At 44.0% G+C, this 21,465-nt stretch overlaps 1 long non-coding RNA gene across 1 annotated transcript; it reads right to left on the bottom strand.

Annotated features, from left to right (window-relative positions):
- Positions 1-457: 457 nt before the first annotated feature.
- Positions 458-20,582, bottom strand: LOC121724278. The gene is made up of 3 exons (XR_006035174.1): positions 20,477-20,582; positions 8,022-8,027; positions 458-470 (listed from the first exon to the last, which is right to left on the bottom strand). It is a non-coding gene; the product is annotated as an uncharacterized LOC121724278 (long non-coding RNA).
- Between the last annotated feature and the right edge of the window lie 883 nt (positions 20,583-21,465).

The following is a 21,465-nucleotide window of genomic DNA, read 5'->3' as shown; positions in this document are numbered from 1 at the left end:
ATGTTTGATGATGGTGGAGGTTATTGTCCTATGTTTATAACAATACCAATGGTATTAAATGGTTGTTGATGAGTGTACATATTATGAATGTGAATAATAATACAGTGTGATTTTTGAATGTTTATTTAAGTTGCACTTGGTGAATAAACTCTTTTGAGAGGTGGATAAACTCTATTTCTGAAATTTCAGAGGTGGATAAACTGTTTTTAGCCTCCACTTCAGCCCTGATTGTGGTGCTGTGGAGCAACTAGCTGCAGCACACACTCCACAATCGGGTCCAAGTGCCCACAGGGACCCAAGTTTAAGTCTGACCCGGGTCATTTGCCGATCCCACCTCATCTCTCTCTCCCGTTCGCTTTCCTGCTAGTCTTTTCACCATTGTACGTGAAAAAAGCTCCCAAAATATTTAAAAAATGATTGCATCATTAAAAGGATATCCAGAAGTAGGTGAACAAACCATACTGACAATGCTTTTATTTCTGTTTGACCCAACAGAACAGCTGATTCTAAAGTACACGTTGAATTGCAAGACTACTATACCAGTAGTCATTGCCACATGCATGTTTTATGCTTATTCAATAACTGAGTCTTTCAAATTTTCAGCGTTTTCAGTGGACTAGAAGGGTAACCCCAGGACTATGGCTGAGGCAAAACAAAGGTAATTATGATGTAATATATTACATGAGTGACTAATTACTGGAATCATTACAGTAATGGGCTCTCGTGTTACCATTTTTGTCCTCTCATCCATGTGCATGTGTGTGTGTTTGTGAGTTAGAGGGAGAGAGTGAGAGGAAGTGAGAGTAATTTGCTTTTGAAGGGAGTGCTTTAATCTTAACACTGTTATTTTGCATGTCAAGAGCGTGCCCTGTTCTGTGTCTTTATTCCACTGTTGTGTGTGGTCCTGTGTGTCAGCTTTTATCTGCCCGTGTAGTGTGTGTGTGTGTGTGTGTTAGTGTCTGTGTGTGATGTTTTTTTGTCCATACTGTATGTATTCCTCAGCTTCTGCCTCTCCACACTCTCGCAGGCCTCCCCTACTCCTCATCTCAGCCACTCAGGATGGAGTGACGCTGAATTATTCATCCGTGCTACATCTGTGTGTGCCTATTTCTTCTTGCCATTTTAGCGGAGCAACCAAACGCTGTTGTGTTAAAACACAGGACCCTCGCTAGCACAAAGGAGGGCGTCTGCGGAGCAACAAGATAAGGCAAACACCTTGATTAGCTTTCTGTGCCTGAGCACACACAATAACGCAGACATGGAGGACGGGAGTGGGAGTGCGTGTGTGTGGGTGTGCATGTGTGTGTGTGTGTGTGTGTGTGGGGGGGGGGGGGGTGCCGGGGAGATGCTTCAGCTATAAATGGTGAAGGCAGTACCGCCAGTCACTATCCCTCCACACACACACATTCCCATTCTCTTTATCTCTTACATGCACACCAAAACAGTTTCTCAGCCACCATCTTACATCTTACGAGTCACACACACACACACACTCACACACTTTCTTTCTCTTTCTCTGTCTCACGCCTGAATCCCCCTCTCCTCTGCCCCCCCCTCACTCCCTCCATCTCTGCTCTCTCCTCTGTTTGAGCTAATGAACAGATGTTGCTATGCTGTTGAGTCTGCGCCTGTGCAGTAGTGTGCTTCTGACAGAAGGAGCAGTGCCAGCTGGGCGATCCCAGCGAGCCGGCCAGCTCAGCCAGCCATCCAGTCGACTGGACCGACGGTCAGCCATCCCAGCCAGGCTCCACCTTGGGCTTTGATTTTGTCCTGTCAAAGCTCGGACACATTGCGCGCCACTGTGATTCGGCACCCCCACGCCTCGAGCCCTACCTCAGTCTCCCACTCCCCTGCTGTGTCTACACACACACACACACGCACACACACATTCTTCCTCTCATGTTATCAGTGACCGATCTCCTGTGTGCTGAAGCACACACCCTAAAAGGGAAACCAGTGAAAAGGTCAAAACTGGCCAATTAGGGGTTCAGGATGGAGAGAGAAGATGGAGAGAGAGAGAGAGAGATACTGGATGAGAGAGAGAGAGAGACAGACAGACAGAAAGACAGACAGACAGTGCAGCCAGGAGGAAGTGGGCCATTGAGGAGCACAGCTGGGTCTGGGTGGGCAGTTTCTCCTCATTAGCATCATATGCTAAACCGCTCCAAGTGTTTCTTCAAAAACGTCACTTCAGTTCTAGAAACCTCTGTATCTCTTTTGTGTCTACTTCTGTTGTGTGTGCATGCGTGTGTAGACTGTAACTGTGCTAATGTAATTAAAGGCGAATCCCCAACAAAAGTTAAATTATGCAATGTGTTAAGTTTAACATAATTATTTATAAATATTATAATCTGCATTAGAGTAAACTTTTTGATGAAATAATCAATTACTTCATCAGCTTAGCTTCAAGACTGCTCAATAAATGCACTGAACTCAATATATGTCCACTTGTTTTTCACAATCACAACCCATTTTACAAGCCCAGTGTAAGGCTGCAACAATTTCTGTGGGGTGCACTTGCCCTTTCCCAAAAAGAGTCAAACCTCCCCCTGTGACCTCTCATGTTTGACAAATGTATTAACTTTGAGTATGTGTGTGTGTGTGTAAGAGAGAGAGAGAGAGAGAGAGAGAGAGAGAGAGAGAGAGTGAGAGAGACTATGACAGGGTTGTGCCCTGGAGTTTGGCCTCTGTTCCCTTCCAGGCCCTCTCTGGCACTGAGGGTGGCCCTAACATCACTGGCATCCTGCAGCGACAAGACAGACCATCAGTCATGACGAGAATAACAGTGATTGAAACGAGAGAGAGAGAGAGAGAGGGAGAGAAATTCCTTAAAGGTCTCATTCACTGAGAAACCGTTTAATACTTGTTACTTTCGAAATACTATAGCTCACTCCAAGTTGCATATGCATGCTGCACGTGAAAATGATCTTCTACCCCCATTGCCCGCATTAGCCAATGAAAGAAAATACACAGAAAAACAAGCGAATCAGAAAGAGCCCTTCCCAATGACGCCGAAGGGAAACTGATTAATCATGGCCTCGCCCACCTTGGCTTGTGACCGCCTACAGGAAGACTGGAAGATTTTGCGGCTAGAGGATTGTCTCTCTGCAGCTAGTAGGAGCTAACACAAGTTGCTAACATGGCAGAAAAAATCGTGCCTGTGTTATTTGTGGCAATAACACATCAATGTTGCATGTCTTGCCTTAGAAACAAGAGTTGAGGAAGAAATGGTTCGGATTTATCGTTGGAACACCACCACCGAAGTAGTGCAACATTAGTTCTGTGTTCCAATCATTTCGACCACACTCACTTCCTACAGTTAGAAAGTGGTTTTGCATCGATGTTCTGAAAACCTGGTTCTGTACCGTCATGACGATCGACCACCAGCTCACAGGCTGTAAGTACAAACTTTTCCACCTAACGTCTGTTACAAAATAGCATGTTCATATTATTCACGTTAGCATGAAAAGGGTACAAGCTAGGCTTAGGCTAGCCTATATTACAGGAAGCTACGCCAGGCACGTAACTGAAGTGTTCTGTTCGCGACGTGTAAAATCAGAGAATGTCTAATAGGAAGGCCTCTGGTAAAATCCATTAGAGGAATGGTCTATTTTCCCGAACGTAGCCTACAGGCCACTAACACGCCAGGTGTAGCTACTTCCATTGATTAGGCCTATTGGAAGCTAATTGTTGCAGTACATAACGCGAACGGAATGCTTCAGTTACGTGCCTGGTGTAGCTATACTCGTAAGAAACTGACGACACTACCCAGAGATTTAGCTTGTTGAACCTATAATCTTCTAACCTAAGCGTTAAACCACAAATAATAATATTAGCAACAATATCTTATGCTCAACTAAGTACGGGTATTGTTCTAGTCTAAACAGGGAAAATCAAAAACACAATACCCGTGCACTATTAGGCTAAGTTGCTATCACTAGAGCTCAGGTATTTACACTTCAGTCTAATTTATGTCTTCTTGCCATTATTACATTGACCTTTGTAGGCCTACAATGATGTTTTGTTTGATTACTTGCTGTTTACTTAGTGTTTTGTGTGTCTTCCAGAGCACATCCTCATGTCAGGCTACACAGCTTTCTAGCCTACATTAGGTCATCACGTTAGAAGCAAAGGTTTGTGATCTAACTTTTATTGTTGTGCTAGTTAGTTTCTAGAAGTCTTTTTCTAGTAGGCTAATAGGTTCTTATGTGCTCGTCAATGTTTGGGAAAGTCAATTCATGGGTTTCTTCAGGTCACTTTCAACAGGTGTATAAAATCAAGCACCTCGATTATGAATGCAGACTGCATGGTGCTTGATTAATACACCTGTGTAAATGGACCTGATGAAACCCATGAATTGCATAACAGATAGAATTGATATTACCGAATGTCTTCTTGTGGGTGTGCTACTTAGTACATCATACACCTTACCACAGTCACTAAAATATTTTTGTTTCCACTGTGCCAGTACAGTTTTGTGTGAGATAGTGAATGTCCTGTGTACTATTAGTATCTTGTAACTTGGCAGTAATACACATTTATTTACTTTAGGTACCCAAACAGAATACTTCATGAAAAGTATGAGTATTGACACAAGCACTTCAGATACACCATGGGCATGGGGGCCTGCTACCTCTACTGCCATCAAGCCTGTTCATCCAAGGCCAGCTAGAAGACCTCGGGTTGATCAAGAGGAGGAGGAGGATGAAAGCGACATCTCCACAATAACACCTGATGGCTCCACCTATGGCCCAGCGCAATCAAAGAGCAATGTAATAGAATCATCACAGCCAACAAATGTGTTTTGTGTGTTGTCCCTTTGGACCCCCAGGACAATACAAGCCGAAACAACAACTCAGACCTTTTTCCCTAAATAATCCCAGTTTGGATGTTCTTGTTTTGTGTTTGCATTATTTTAATAGACTGCAATATTACTATTTGTCAGTGTTTCACGGACCACCTAGCAAAAAAAAAAAAAACAGTAGACCTACTTCAACAGTATATTACACATTAGGCCTTCTCACTGAACCACCTTGCTTACTGTCTTTGCACCTTGCTTATGGTGTCAGAGGATTCATATGATTTAAACTAGCATAGGTTACATCAGTGTTGCAGAACTGTTTGGATTTACATACAAGTTGGTTCAATATTGCAAACAACTCATCTATTATATTTTACCACATCTACTTGTGGAACACTTGAGATAGCTTGCGGACCACACTTTGAGTACCACTGCTGTATGTAAATATAATAATTATTTATTGAAAATTGACCTGTTTTGTATATTTGTTTTAGGAGTTTCATCAGTTTTTGTCCCTTTTAAGCTAAAGGTTTATCTTACCTTTCATATATTCTGTCTCACAGAGGGCCATAGTCGAATGTTTAGTGCATTTTGAATTGAAGGGAGTACATTATGCTAAGGCAGACTGGTTCTAATCCTGGGTACAGGGTCATACAGACAACAGGGGTACTGGTGTTGCCCATTTTTCTAACCACATGAGCAATCCCCTTATGAAAAAGTAGTATAGGAATCTTATAGTATTTGGGACAAAATATTATAGTAATCTTATAGGAATAATTATTATAGGAATAATTGGGACATACTGTAGAAGTTCTACTAATAACTCTATAATATCCTGTAACCTCTATAGTTTTTCTATAGTAGTCTTATAGTACCTATAGTATGTCCCAAATACTATAGTATTCCTATAAGATTACTGTAATATTTAGTCCCAAAATACAATAAGGTTCCTATAGTAGGCTACTTTTTCTGTCATACGTGACAGAAAACAACTTGAGTAGGCTAACCTCTGCCAGATGTCAGGCTATCAAAGCCATAGTTCTCATTACCGGAGAAGTCTTGCAGCACACATTCTCTGCTTCTGTAGGCATTCTGGTACAATTCCAGCAAAATATAGCTAGGTAGGTGTGTTTGCATTTAGATCTATATATATATATTGGGCTATGACCAAGTGGTCTTTCAATGATAGCAATCATAGAATTCAAACCATAACAATCTATTCCGATAGCATTAGCAGGCTAGGTCAGTGGCTGAACTGCATTTAGGGTGCTTACCTGTGTTGTGAAGTAAAATATCTATAGGAAGATTGCATAGACTTTTGACTGTGTAAAGAAATAGGTCTTTATTTTAAAACGTTTCCAACTGTTTATTACTTGAAAGCAAGATGACGTTCATTGTCACAAACGTTTACCTCTTTTAGGAGAAATTTTAAGCTGACAGGCAATTGTTACCATTCTATTAAACCAACGTTCACCGACAAACGATCAGGAAGCGGTTCTTCCTACTCGGATACTAGGATCAAACACATGAAGTTGTATCTCCGAAGACATTTTGTGCAACAGTTTTGACTCGAGTTTTAGCCAGGTTTTAGCACTGTAAAGTTGAATATGGAGCATAGCACAGGCAGAATCGGATGAGGACGCACTGGAGGAAGCGTCACTGTTAGCCAATCAGAGGTGAATTCATTAGCATGTCATTAATATTCATGACTACAGGCGAAATCCAGTCGTTCCTCCCCGCCCACCTTCCCCACCAAACTAGAACAGCATGAAACAGACGCAGGACAGCATTTTCACTAAAACCGGCTCACAGGACATTCATCAATACTACAGACCACTGCAAAATTAATGAAAAAACGATGAGATGAGACCTTTAATAAGTAGAAGCTGAAATATCTTGCTTTTCAGAAGAACATGGGCCAAAATCAGGGCATCACTGACAGGTTTACAGCAGTTCCTTCCTCTCTTAACCAATTCTGGGGTTTACCCTCCCAGGGGATATTTTTGTGCAGGTAGTCACTGATGAAACTGGAGCAATGCCACTGATGAATGCTTCCATATCTGTTCGCACATCTATAGCATCCTCCACTCATCTGTACTGTTTGAACCCCTGAGGTTTGACCGCTAGGGGAGGCATATCACGGATCATGACAGCAGACCAGTGCCGTTCATGTGCTGATCTGGGATCTAGATTTTCATCTTTTTTTGTACTTTTCCCTTATTTTTTACAAAAAGAAAATAAATGTCATCTAAACAATGTCTGCAGACTGCCCCCTATTCCCCATGCAATATGAAATTCAATTTCTTTATTTTCTGCTCTCCATATCTGCAATATGTGAGCAACCCAGCCTTTCTCTCTCTCTCTCTCTCTCTCTCTCTCTCTCTCTCTCTCACCTTCTTTCTCTCTCCCTGTCACTCTCATTGGCAGTCTGAGAGGTGGCTAGCGTGGTGGTGACAGAAATCCATAAATAGTGGGAGCAGTCATGGGGGTGTATTCTTGATGGTGACAAAAGCTCAAAACTGTGAAAAAACAGTCAGTCTCCCAGGCCCCAGTGGAACACCAGGGACACTCCTACCCAGCGGGGATTACAGTACACATACTAAAATCTCTCACCCCTCCGACTGATCCGACTCACCTTGCGGGCTCACAGGAGGGGGAGAAAAAATCAATATAACCTTAATGCACCAGAGTACTCTGTGCCCTCCCATGGTACCTGTATATATACATCGGGATATTCCATATTTGATTCTAATGTAGGTGGGCATTCACATCTCTGTATGTCATACAGAGATGCACCGATTTTCCATTAATAGCTACAGTATGGTCCATGTAGTCATTATTGTTTTTAAATGAAAACTCTTCAGGCTTTGTACAATGTTGCAGAGGTATTACCACTCAAATAGTAATCTGAGATGTCTGTTTCTTTGCCTGTCTTAATCGTACTTACATTCACTGTGTAATTATTTGCGAGACAACAGACAGAAATCTAACACAAACATAATAGAACATCCTCATTCAATGTGCATTCAATTAGAAAAAAAAAATATATATATATACAACAGCCTTTGAAGAGCAGTCAAGTCAACTAGACCAGAAGTGATGTGACTAATTTCTTCCTCCATCCATCTATCTATATTTTAAGGATTTATTTATTTATTTCCCTTCTGGTCTCGTCCCCTGACAGATAGTTGTGAAAAGAATGTCCTTGTCAGAGGTGCACAGCAGCCTGACAACTTGCTAATAGAAAAGAGAGAAGAGAAGTGGCGATAACAATGGTGTGATGTGTTCGCACCCTTCCTGGTTTGATAGGAAGAGCTCCGAGTCCTGGTGGACCGTATAAATGGGGCCCCTGCAAGCATTTCATAACCCTGGAGCCTCCGCTTTGATTGCTAGTGTCATTCCAGACGACAAGGTCAAGCACACGTCGTATGGACTGATTGAGTGTGTTAAGCTATGTTGCTCTTGCCCTGACAAACCACTCTTGTGTACACATAAGCAGTTGACTTGATTTTAACCAAGCGCTGAATATGCAGCGTTCAAGCGTAGTGTCTGCATGAGGTGGGGGTGTTGATGTGGCATTCACATCATGCTTTGTGAGTCTTCTACTGTAGTTACATCCCATACAGCAACAAACATAAAAACGAAATAAAGATCAGAATTATAAAAACTGTAATTCTGTAATTGAATCAATGTAAATCAATGTCTAAAATGCAACAGATGCAGCACAAAACAAATTTTAAAAATGAATCAGACATGAATGAACGGCAGCAAAGTAGAGACAAAACTACACGCCTCTTCAGAAGACCTCCAAGACACCCACATCTGATTAATGATGAAACAAAGATGTCCTAAATTATTGCAGATATATTTTCCAATATTTTTGAGAGTTCCTGTGCCACACACCAACACTGGTGAGTGTCTCTCATAGCAGAAGGCCCCTCAGGTGGTTCACCTGTGTAGCTCGCTCACACCTCCTCTGCTTTCTGTCTCTGGGTACCTGCTATCTTCGGGCTGAGAGACTTGATCCAGGGTTGTCAGATGAGTGCTACTTCAAAGCCCGCGGTGGTACACGGGGAGTCTCTGAACACCACTTCTGTTTACCAGCACGCAACAGCTGGAACACCACTGAAGGTGATGCAACCTGGAGGCCGGGGGCAAAATACACGGTAGGTGGGCATGGTCCCCTGGTTTTCAGTGTGCACATATGGGCACACACACACACACACACACACACACACACACACATACAGACACACACATATACACGCATGCATACACAGGCACACACAATTAGGAAAACACAAACAAAACACACACATACTGTACCAAAACTATTCACAAACTGTCAAACATCAAATGTACACTGGAACAGTCATACACACACACATACATAAAAACAAACACACGCACACACACACACTCATTCATGTAGGAACACAAACACATAAACACATACTGGAACAGTCACATACACACACAAACTCAAACACATAAACACATGCATACTTAAAGAACACACAGACACACGCACACATACACACACACACACACACACAAACACACGCACACATACACACACACACACACACACAAACACATACACACATGGTACACTTTGGGTCCATCCACTCTGGTGACTTCACAAGGGCTAATCCCTAATGACAGTGTGTCATCACTGCGTGTCATCAGAGCTATTTTATTTATTTCTTTATGAAGCTGATATCCAAACTACCCATGCAAATGACACTGAGACCTTAAGGGATATCATTTTCTATTAAAATTTGCAAGAATTTAATCACCGTTAAATGTCATATTAGCGTGCAGACAGGGGCCTGGGGGAAGTTGGTATGGCAGGACACATCAACGTCTGTGGTCAGAGAGGGGGGAGCAGCAGGACCGAGCTGTGGACAACATGGAGTGGTGGACAAGCGTCCACCCGAGAAGAACACTCAGGAGGTATTTAATGAGCACATAATATAGTGATAGAAATGAAACAAGAAGAATTTGTTTAGTATGATAATGAATTCAGTGTGATAGTGAGACTTAAAGGAGAAATCCGGCGAGTTTTCACATAGACACAGACAGCTACAGCGCTACAGTATACTCTGGGGGCATGTACATGGGAGCTCACGGACATGCCCCCAAAGTGTAGCGCTGTAGCTGTCTGTCTGCAGCAAGTCGAGCTAGGTAAAACCGATTGTTTTTTTGGGGGGGTTTTCCGTACTGATAGTACTCGGTGACCTCGCGAAACAGATATCTTTGTGAAAACTCACCAGATTTCTCCTTAAATAGAGGCTCTTTCCCAGCTTGAGATGCACAATCACTTCAGCTCACCTGGTACAGGATGTTGCTAACACCAAAGTCATGGGTTTTGTGCCCAAGAAACAGAACATATTTTCATTGAAAGCAACTACTAAGCGAATACGATAACAAAAGGACAGATACAAATTTGTACATGCACATATGGGAAGTTGTAAGACATGAGAATGTCGGCGCAGGCTCATATCAAAGCTGGCATAAACTGTGAGGGAACTAGTTTCTATTCCCAGTTCACACAGTGTAATGGAAAACAATTTCTGCTTTGCTAAAGTTGAACTTTGCAAACTGCTTGTAGCAGTTTCAATTTGGAATAAAAAATATAGTGCTTTATATAGAAGCAAGTACACACACACACACACACATACACAAATACACACAGTATCACTGACAAGTACACTCAGAATTGAATATTTTCCTATCTCAGATGACTTTCATATAGCTTCTTACCACGCTTAAAAGAAGAGTTGGGATCTCACAGGAAATAGTTCAACTTTTAATGAACAAACTCATTAAAACAGGGGGCTATTTCCAGAGATATCCCTGTTGGTTTCCCCCCTGTGCCAGATTGAAGCGCTTTTCACAGCACAGCGAGTCTTTCAAGCCCTCCTCTTTAAAAAAAAAAAAAAATTAAAAAAAAAACATCATTAAAAGGCACTGCCAGGGCAGCCCATCCAAAGAGGCCTGTGGACTGTGGCCGGAGCCCTGGGGAGAGGGGGACTGATCCAGTGCCGCACTACCTACTACCACACACCCTGGGTCCACTCGGCCAATGGTCCACTTAGGCCTGGAGCAGCCATGGTAAGCCGCTGGTGGCAACGCTCGGAGGAAGTGTGTATAAGTATAAGTATAAGTATAAGTATACTTTTTTGATCCCGTGAGGGAAATTTGGTCTCTGCATTTAACCCAATCAGTGAATTAGTGAAACACAAACAGCACACAGTGTACACACAGTGAGGTGAAGCACACACTAATCCCGGCGCAGTGAGCTGCCTGCTACAATGGCGGCGCTCGGGGGAGCAGTGAGGGGTTAGGTGCCTTGCTCAAGGGCACTTCAGCCGCAGCCCACTGGTCGGGGCTCGAACCGGCAACCCTCCGGTTACAAGTCCAGAGTGCTAACCAGTGGGCCACGGCTGGTGTGTGTGTGTGTAAGGGGGGGGGGGGGGTGGACCTGATCTTGGGCAGACGTTGAGGCATTCATCAGAGAGAGAGAGAGCAAACAATGCTAAACCTGTCTTGTTAACCATACCTTCGCATCTTACACTCCCAAGATGCTGCCCACAAGACCCCCTTGTTGCTATGTTTACTTTAATGTCATCAAATCTTTATTTACTCTAATCCCGACACTCTTTAAACGAATGTGCTGTCCCTATCTGGACATAGAGATGTGTTAGAAAACAATGCAAGTTGTGTTGTTCCCAACGCATTTTTTTAAGAGTGTACCTTTTTCAAAAGCAGCAAACTGTGATGATAGCAGACAAGGTATGATACCAGAATTTGTAGGAAGATGCTTTTTGCACAAAGCATGCAAATTTATTTTACGTGGATTTCATTTAACATGCGCACCGCATATAACACCTTGGGAGGCATCTCTAAAGTCAAAGCTTACTGTAAGTAGACATGCTTCTCTCAGGTTTTCTCTAATCTGGTTTGTAGAAAATAAGTCACAAAAAAGATTCTTAAATGGAAATGGACACTTATGGTTTATAGACATTTTCAGATGTCTCTTGTTGTTCAGAGTTCATGTGCAGCAGTTTTGTGTGCAGCAGTTTCTTTGCGCCCACTGATTACAATCTCCTCTGCCAAAATACACTCTCTGATTTCAGTTGCTCTCACTACTCTCAAGGGCAGAGAGGTCTGCAATCTCAAAGGCCCTCAAATGAGAGGGAGGGAGTGTATGTGTGTGTGAGAAAGAGAGAGAGAGAGAGAGACATGTCACAAAAATGAAAAAGAGGGGAAAAGTCACCAGGCCACACTGCTTGACAGCTGGATGGACCCCAAATGGTTGGAAGGACAACACAGGTCAGGATCTGAACATCAAAGGACCAAGCTGTCACTGCCCACAACCCCCGCATCCCCTCCTGCCACCAGAGCATGGACTTCTCTCTCAGCTGTGTGCCAATTCTGTACTCACCCCATCACACACACACACACGCACACACACACACACACACACACACACTTTCCCTCTCTCTCTCTCTCTCTCTCACATACACATACAAATACACTCACACTAACTCACTCACACACACACACACACACACACACACACTCCCTTACCCTGCCCCCTTCTTCAAAGCCCATGTGCCCTTAGACACACGGGCATATGCCAGAGGTTCTGCCGCTAGGAGGTTCTGGAAATGCACCACATAACCACGTGATAACCCCTATCTTCCCTGAGAAGAGGCCGAGTACTATTAAGATGGGCTGTTCCACTGCAAATGTGCTTGATGTAGCCAAACAAGCCACTTGCTTGTTATGTTACTTGTGTTTTGTCTTTCTTTCTTGCATTTTGTACTGATTCTAGACCACAGGTAGATCAGCTACTCAAGTGAAGTCGCCTGTGTTGGGACAGAGAGAGGTCGCTGCGTGTGTACGCGCCGCCATCTTGGATTGACTTGGATTGGCGACTGCACTGCAACCTACAGCAACAATCACATAGTGAAATTTGCTGACGACACAACTCTGGTGGGTCTCATCACCAAGGGCGACGAGACTCAATACAGGTTGGAGGTCGACCATCTGACCACGTGGTGCAGGGACAACAACCTCCTGCTGAACGTCAGCAAGACCAAAGAGATTGTTGTTGACTTCCGGAGAGGTCACACCCAACACCTGCCACTGACCATCGACGGTGCTGTGGTGGAGAGAGCGAGCAGCACCAAATTCCTGGGGGTGCACATCAGTGAAGACCTCTCCTGGACCACCAACACTGCATCACTGGCGAAGAGAGCTCAGCGCCGCCTGTACTTCCTGCGGAAACTCAGGCGAGCAAGTGCTCCACCAGCCATCATGACCACATTCTACCGAGGCACCATTGAGAGCATCCTCTCCAGCTGTATCGCTGTGTGGGGCGGAAGCTGCACTGAATACAACAGGAAAGCCCTGCAGCGCATAGTGAACACAGCTGGAAGGATCATTGGTGCTTCACTCCCCTCCCTGAAGGACATTTACACCACCCACCTCACCCGCAAGGCGACCAAAATTGTGAGTGATGCAAGTCACCCCGCTCACAATCTGTTTGATCTACTGCCCTCTGGGAAGAGGTACAGAAGCCTGCGCTCCCGCACTACCAGACTCACCAACAGCTTCATACACCAAGCTGTAAGGATGCTGAACTCTCTCCCTCCTCTCCCCCCTCCACCCTCAGCTACATAACATCCTGGACATTGGACCCACAATGGCCGCCTGCACTACTCCACTTGCACACTTGCACACTTGCACACTTGTACACTTTACAACTTGGTGTTGTTGTCCTGAAAACACAACACTTCTGCTGCTCTTACATAACTTGCACCACTATGCCACTTTCTTTATTACTTAGGTCAAACAGAACTACCCAAGCCTTTTATTGGCCTGACTTTGCACTAGTATTTTATTGACTGTCTATGCACAATTTCAACCAAATTTTGCTGCTCTTATTTTTTTTCATTATTATATGTGCCCTCTTATTTACTTATTTACTTACTTTTTTGTTTACTTGAATGTTATGTTTGTCTGTGGACTTAAATTGGAAAAATATGTCTTGTCTTCACCGTGGGATAGTGAGAAACGTAATTTCGATCTCTTTGTATGTCTGGAACATGTGAAGAAATTGACAATAAAGCTGACTTTGACTTTGACTTTGACTGTGTTAAGTGTACAGGAAGAACCAATTCATGGAAGGACTTTTACTTTCTGAAGCTGTAGTTTTCCACCTTTGTCTGCAACACAGACAAGGAGGAAGTGAGGTAATTTGAGGTTTGATGCAGCAGACTGAGAGGAACATGATTCAGGCAGACATTTCACGGCTGTATTAACACACCTCTGTATTTTGACAGAAGGAAACATAAAACCATCAATACATTCTTGCATTCTGATGGATTTCAGTTTGAACCAGAATGAGACATAGACATCCAATTTGTTGCACTGTTTTGGTCTGCTACATGTTTATTTTCTCACCTGCCGACAATCTCTCAGTGTGGAATAATTACTGACAATGCTGTATGTTGTGATCACGGTAGCGGAACAAAGAGCCAGCAGGGAGGAAGAGGCTGTGTGGCTAAGCTCAAATCTGTTATCGCAGGCTTGAGTTGGTACATCTTTGCATTATCCTTCTTTCTTCACTTTGGCTCTGTCTCACAAATGCTTTTAGTTGAAATGCTGTACAGCTCCCCTGAGCCTTTGACTAAGAAAGGAGACAGTAATTTCACCTCATTTTCTCCGTGTTTATACTATATACAGTCTAGACAGTGACCTTGCACTACTGGGGTTTTCCTTGAACACATTTATCAGGCATGTGGGTGCCTATATGTTAACTTTTCCCGTTATGTTAGATGTGTTTTGTATGGGTGTGTTAATCTAAATGGTTTGTGTGTGTGTGTGTGTGTGTGTGTGGTCCACATGCACAAAGACATGCATTAACCTTAGAGGTTCTACCACCCATCTCCTCAGTTCTCTCATCTGGCCAGAGCATATGCACTGTCAGCACTTTTACGCTTGACTCTCTCTCTCTCTCTCTCTCTCTATCTCCCTCGCTCTGTCCCTCTCTCTCAATGCCCCCCTCTCTCTCGCAATGTGTCTGCCTCTGTGTATCTCTCTCTCTCTCTCTTTCTCTATCGGCAATAATGTGCAGTCATGCTTCAAGGGGGAAAAAAACTATTAGTATTACCTGCTGTTGAATTAACATACTACTGCTGAAACGGGTGCCTGTTTTGTTTATGTTGCATTAAAAAAAGCTCAGCTGTCAGATTTTGTGTTGCGGCCAAGCCATCCTGAGCCTCTAATTGAGGCTCTGCACAGCCGTGTCAGGAGGACATGCTAGAGCCCTTCTCGGCTGGTTGCTCCTGCAGGCAATAATGCACGTGCCACGTGCCTTAGGATTTATGTTCATATTTCCCTCTTTGTTATTCGTTGCTTTTGTAATTTCACACAAACCTGTGAGGTTTGGCCTTTCACTAGCCTAACATCACTGGTTCCTTTTTAATCAGTACCATGAAAACACATCACAGTTTCATTAAAATTTATTGCATTTTCACTCTGCTGTTTCCAAAACAATTGCATACAACCTTTGTAAAAGTCATAGCCTTAGCGTAATGAATAGGAGGCCCGAATACACATACAATACACATATATTCCTATAGCATCACAAATTGTTAAAATTGACCTTTAAAGAAATAAATCTCACTAAAAAGTCTCTCACATACTTCTGTGATTTTATTGTGATTTGTTTACCCCAACATATGGGACTTGTCACAGTCCTCCCATTTTCAACGTTTTTTTTTTGGGCTCCAGATTTGTATTAATTTGTAGAGGGAGGTTGAGCAAACACAGTTGTGCTGTTTTTTCCCTCTACTTCATTGGGCACCATACACAGGGGGCTGATGAGGGAATGGGGGTAATTATTTGACCAGCGGTAATTTGTTTTCGAGAGGAGCTGTGCCACGGCAATCAGCATGTTTTTTGGTTGGTCGGGTTATGTCACATTCTGCAATTTTAAAGAGACACCTAGGGTCTCAGGCTCTGAGAGAGGCAATGTGTGAAATTACAGCACAGGCCATTGGCAAGCGACATTAATTAATGAAAAGTGCTCAGGTGAGATCTCATTTCCACAGTGGGATGCCACAGCAAGGACACCAACGTACATTAATGGCCAAACACAAATTATGACTCATTTATGTTTGAGCGCTCCAATACCTTTTTCTGCTCAGCTTCCCTCTGTGTCCACCCACTCATGCACATCCCCACCTCTACTCTCCTCCTCCTCCTCTCTCTCTCTCTCTTTTGCTCCCTGTGACCACCCCTTTTTTCTTTTCTTTTTCCCCACCTCTCTTTCTCTCTCTCTCTCTGTCCTATATCGGTCCCCCTTACCCTCCTCTACCCACCCCATCTTTTTTCTTTCCTCATTTAATCCACACATTTCTTGTTCTCTCTCTCTCTTTCTTTGACCCACCTCACATTTCTTTTATTTTCTTCTTCTTTTGTCTTTCTCTCTCTTTTCATTCCACTCTCTACCCCCCTCTACCCCCACTCCTCCTCCTACCCCCCTCAATACCCCTCCCCTCCCTCTCCTCCTCCTACCCCCCTCAATACCCCTCCCCTCCCCCTCCTCTTCCTACCCCCTCTATACCCCTCCCCTTCTCACTCCTCTACCTACCCCCTCTATACCCCTCCCCTCCTCCTCTCACTCCTCTACCTACCCCCTCTATACCCCTTCCCTCCCCCTCTCACTCCTCCTCCTACCCCCCTCAATACCCCTCCCCTCCCCCTCCTCTTCCTACCCCCTCTATACCCCTCCCCTTCTCACTCCTCTACCTACCCCCTCTATACCCCTCCCCTCCCCCTCCTCTTCCTACCCCCTCTATACCCCTCCCCTTCTCACTCCTCTACCTACCCCCTCTATACCCCTCCCCTCCCCCTCCTCTTCCTACCCCCTCTATACCCCTCCCCTCCCCCTCCTCTTCCTACCCCCTCTATACCCCTCCCCTTCTCACTCCTCTACCTACCCCCTCTATACCCCTCCCCTCCCCCTCCTCTTCCTACCCCCTCTATACCCCTCCCCTTCTCACTCCTCTACCTACCCCCTCTATACCCCTCCCCTCCCCCTCCTCTTCCTACCCCCTCTATACCCCTCCCCTCCCCCTCCTCTTCCTACCCCCTCTATACCCCTCCCCTTCTCACTCCTCTACCTACCGCTCACTCCACCTCCTACACTTCACTCACTCTGTTCTTTACCTTGTCACCCTGCTGAGCCTCCAGCTTTCCATCCCTCCTCTTTCTCTATCTCGCTCTCCCCCTTTTCACCTCTCTCTCACTCTTTCTGTCCTCTCCTCCGCTCTCTCTCTCTCTCTCTCTGACGGGTATTTTCCCTCCGATTTCACGCCTGCCATTCCTCATCTACTCGCCAGTGTCTATTGATCTGTGGCGTGAGGATTCTGTGCAGGATGGATGGCGCCGAGCCCGGGTAATGGCAGCCACCTCTTGTACCATTCTATCCATGCTAAGTATCTCATGGAGCAGAGTGATAGAAAGGGTATCATTTGAGAGAGAGAGAGAGAGAGAGAGAGGGTTGGATGAAGGGAGAGAGAGGCGGCGAAGTGTCACAGAAACGAAAACTTGCTCCATTATCACTTTGCCTCAACACAGAGATGGTCAACTTAATCTCTGGCAAACAGGAGGCGTGTTTTACAATCCTCACCCCCACTGCAGGGAGAAGGGGGTTTATCAAACAGGGCTGGGGGGTTTCCTGGTGGGGGAAGTTCACTGCCAGGTCACTGCTACTCTGCGTGCAGAGATATTTCTGGAACCTGCCTGGGCAGGTCACTCAAGGGAAGGGAGATTTTCACACCTTTGGCAACAATTTCAGTTGAAATGCCCACCTGAAGTGAAGAGGATTCCTTGACAAAAACGTTAAGAATATTATCAAAATAAAGACTGTTGAAATCAACACACAAACATACAGATATTTTCTTATATTTTCCTAGTGTTAATTTTGTCACCTATTTTTAATTTAGTCCTAGTCTTAGTCTTGTGACGAAATGTCCTTTTTAGTCTTTGTCATATTTAGTCATTCAAATATAATTTTTGTTAGTCAAGTTTTAGTCGACTAAAAGTCTCGTCATTTTAGTCTAGTTTTAGTCAAAAGAAAACTAAAGGTATCTTAGTCAGTTTTAGTCAACACATTTTAGTCTTTTTTTTATAACAAATTATTTCTGATTACCATTTGAGTCAAATAGTGTTTCACACATCTCAATTTTCCAACAATATTGTGTGTCCACAAGGCTACTCGTCTGTTATAATTACTCATTCTGATTTTGTCAGTCAGTATGTTTACATGCACAGGTAAGTCGAGCTACAGTTATAGCTCGGCTGGGATTTGACCATAGACGTAAAAGATTTGAATGGACCACTGTCATATTCGTAGACCAGTGTTTCTCAAAGTGTGGTCCGGGAATCACTGGTGGTCCGCAAGCTATCCCAAGTGGTCCGTGAGCCGACGTGGTAAAATATAATATAGATGAGTTGTTTGCAATATTGAACTAACTTGTATGTAAAAACAGTTCTGCAACACTGTCTATGTAAGATATGCCAGTTTAAATCATACAGTATGAATCCACACAATAAGCAAAGTGGTTCAGTGAGTAGGCCTATAGTGTAGACTAATTATAGGCTACTGTTGAAGAAGGTATAATCTTTTTTTTTTTAGCTAGGGTTAGTTAAGTGGTCCTGAAACTGAAAAAGTTTGAGAAACACTGTCGTAGACCAAAGTATTAATGTTTTACTCCGCCTCGCTAGATGGCGATATGCGCCCAAACACAACACATTCCCCAAACAGACTCTCCATCTTAGCCATAGCTAACTTGCTAGCGAACTTTCCATATTAGCTTACTTGCTAGCAAACTTTGCATCATCAGTCTAACTAGTTAAATAGTTGACATTACATGATGAACATTTTCGTATGGACATTCTGGGGGATGTTAATTTGTATGAGAGAAGCTTCAACTTCTGGGTATGTAGCATTGTGGCATACAGCTTAGGTAGTTAGCTTGCTAACTCTGGCAGAAATCTCCAGTGTTCTTGTTCCATGTTGTTTCGTGTTGCAGCCACAGGGTTGCAGCAACAGCACGTAGACTAGCCTACAGGAAAGCTGTTGCGTATGAACTCATTCGGAATATTTTGAAAACGTAACAGCTAGATATTCTGTCTTCTCAATTTGTAGACGAAAATGAAGAGAGTTTTTATCATAGTTTTTATTTCATGGAAAACATTTTAGTCTCGTCTTTTTTCGTCAACAATAATGCATCTTAAGATAGTCTTAGTCAGTGTTTCAGGACATTACTGCTGTCTCGTCATCGTCTCCTCTTAGTCATGAAAAAAAAGGTTGTTGACTAACATATTTCCTCTCGTCTCGTCTGACGAAATTAACACTATATTTTCCCATGACAGTGGCACTGATACAATAGATAGTGTTAGGAAATGCCTAAATACAACAAAAATAAAAACTCATCAAAAATAACATTTATTAAAATGGCAGAAAGAAGAAAAGAGGAAAAGAAAATGGTATTATATTTAGAATAAAAAACAAATACACACAGCATATTACTGTATATGTCTACCCTATACAAGAGACATTCAGTGAATTGTCATCTGAAACAGTGTCTTGTGGTGGCCATCCAGTGGATGTTCCTGCTCTTATGACCTTGACTGCATGTCTCCTGAGCAGTGATGGCATCTGATGCGTCGGCTCTGCTGAAGGCAGCATGTGAGAAGAGCCTGGGCATGTCAGTGTCGACGGGGCACTGCAGATGTTTGCCTGGCAAGGTCAGACCCGCCAGCACGCGCCACCACCACTGCACTTAACCACAGCCGTCACTCCCATGCAGTCAGGCCTGGGTGAGTGGCGAAGAGAGGGGGAGAGACAATGAAAGAGAGAAAGATGGGTAAAAAGGGGAGAGAGACAGACAGAGTGGGAGATTGATACAAAAAGAGAGAGATAGACTGGACAGAAGGAAAAATAAAAAGAAAGAAGGAAAGAAATGTGGGACATGCTGTTGGCCTACATACATAAAGAGAGAGAGGGGGGGGGGACAGAAGCAGAGGGCTCTAATTTAACCCTTCAGCAGTGGAGTTTTGAACATAACAGATTCTGTTCCGCAACAATGTACGTTTCTAAAATTTCATGAACCCAGATATTCTGTTCAAGAAAGTTCAATTTCCAACATTAAAAAGAGGTGAAAAAGTTAACAAGGTAGTAAATGTAGCCTACAAAAGGAATGTGGTTTATTTATGAATCAAAATAAAAGTTCAGATGAGAGGGTGCTGAAAGTTAGCCTGGAAATACCCAGACTCTTTCACGAAGGCTGGCAAATATCGATTTGGAAACGTTTGCAACACTTTGCCCTTTGAAATTATTGGTCCAGCCTTACCAATCACATTGATCAGAGCTAATGTTACGTCCTACTTCGCCAATCATATCGGTGTATCTGATATAGGCGGGCCAGAGGCGAGCTAAACAGATGACGACAGCACTGCAATGTTGGAGGTCAGTAAACATTGGTCGTAATGTTATCCAATTGCGTCAAAGTCCGGAATCATTATTCTTTCTAGATTACCAGGGTCGGGATTTTCCAGGCTAATAAACAGCACCCACAGCCAGAAAACAATGTATGTGGGTCTACCTTTGCTGTAAATAAATTTCAGCATTTTTCCAAATGCATTTTTTGACATTTGCAGGTGTTGCTACTTCTGTTTATCACAATAAGTTTCAGTTTCGTCTTCGCACGACCTCAACGCCATCGTTCTCAGCTACTCCCTCTGTTCGCTGATGACCGGAGAAAACCCGCAAATATACCGCAAACCCAGACAACATACTGTTTATAGACTTCAGTTCTGCATTCAACACCATAATACCACAACAACTCATCTGCAAACTTGACAAACTGGGACTCAGTACCTACCTCTGCAACTGGCTACTGGACTTCCTCTGTCAGAAGCCTCAAGTAGTACGTGTTGGCAACAATACCTCAAGCAGCATCACACTGAGCACAGGGGCCCCCCAAGGCTGCGTGCTCAGTCCGCTGCTCTTCACCCTGCTGACGCATGACTGCACTGCAACCTACAGCAACAATCACATAGTGAAATTTGCTGACGACACAACTCTGGTGGGTCTCATCACCAAGGGCGACGAGACTCAATACAGGTTGGAGGTCGACCATCTGACCACGTGGTGCAGGGACAACAACCTCCTGCTGAACGTCAGCAAGACCAAAGAGATTGTTGTTGACTTCCGGAGAGGTCACACCCAACACCTGCCACTGACCATCGACGGTGCTGTGGTGGAGAGAGCGAGCAGAACCAAATTCCTGGGGGTGCACATCAGTGAAGACCTCTCCTGGACCACCAACACTGCATCACTGGCGAAGAGAGCTCAGCGCCGCCTGTACTTCCTGCAAAAACTCAGGCGAGCAAGTGCTCCACCAGCCATCATGACCACATTCTACCGAGGCACCATTGAGAGCATCCTCTCCAGCTGTATCGCTGTGTGGGGCGGAAGCTGCACTGAATACAACAGGAAAGCCCTGCAGCGCATAGTGAACACAGCTGGAAGGATTATTGGTGCTTCACTCCCCTCCCTGAAGGACATTTACACC

This window comes from Alosa sapidissima, chromosome 11 (assembly GCF_018492685.1).
Source record: "Alosa sapidissima isolate fAloSap1 chromosome 11, fAloSap1.pri, whole genome shotgun sequence".
NCBI classification, from domain to species: Eukaryota; Metazoa; Chordata; class Actinopteri; order Clupeiformes; family Clupeidae; genus Alosa; species Alosa sapidissima.
The sequence above is the reverse complement of the archived record's forward strand: the minus strand, read 5'-3'. Positions and strand labels throughout refer to the sequence as shown.